At 41.8% G+C, this 474-nt stretch overlaps 1 protein-coding gene across 1 annotated transcript in view; it reads right to left on the bottom strand.

The window, feature by feature from the left end:
- Positions 1 to 474, bottom strand: part of tmem178a (transmembrane protein 178a) — a 16,741-nt gene that overhangs the window by 14,229 nt on the left and 2,038 nt on the right. The window lies entirely within an intron of this gene.

The following is a 474-nucleotide window of genomic DNA, read 5'->3' as shown; positions in this document are numbered from 1 at the left end:
ACATCTGTCAGTCACCTGCAACAACATCTGTCTGTCACATGTAACATCTGTCTGTCACATGTAACATCTGTCTGTCACATGTAACATCTGTCTGTCACATGAAACATCTGTCAGTCACATGTAACATCTGTCTGTCACATGTAACATCTGTCAGTCACATGTAAAATCTGTCTGTCACATGAAACATCTGTCTGTCACATGAAACATCTGTCTGTCACATGTAACATCTGTCTGTCACATGAAACATCTGTCAGTCACCTGCAACAACATCTGTCTGTCACATGTAACATCTGTCTGTCACATGTAACATCTGTCTGTCACATGTAACATCTGTCAGTCACATGAAACATCTGTCAGTCACCTGCAACAACATCTGTCTGTCACATGAAACATCTGTCAGTCACCTGCAACAACATCTGTCTGTCACATGAAACATCTGTCAGTCACCTGCAACAACATCTGTCTGTCACATGT

This window comes from Austrofundulus limnaeus, unplaced genomic scaffold (genome assembly GCF_001266775.1).
Source record: "Austrofundulus limnaeus strain Quisiro unplaced genomic scaffold, Austrofundulus_limnaeus-1.0 Scaffold2259, whole genome shotgun sequence".
Classification (NCBI taxonomy): domain Eukaryota; kingdom Metazoa; phylum Chordata; class Actinopteri; order Cyprinodontiformes; family Rivulidae; genus Austrofundulus; species Austrofundulus limnaeus.
Note: the sequence above shows the minus strand (reverse complement) of the source record. Positions and strands in the feature narration are given on the sequence as shown.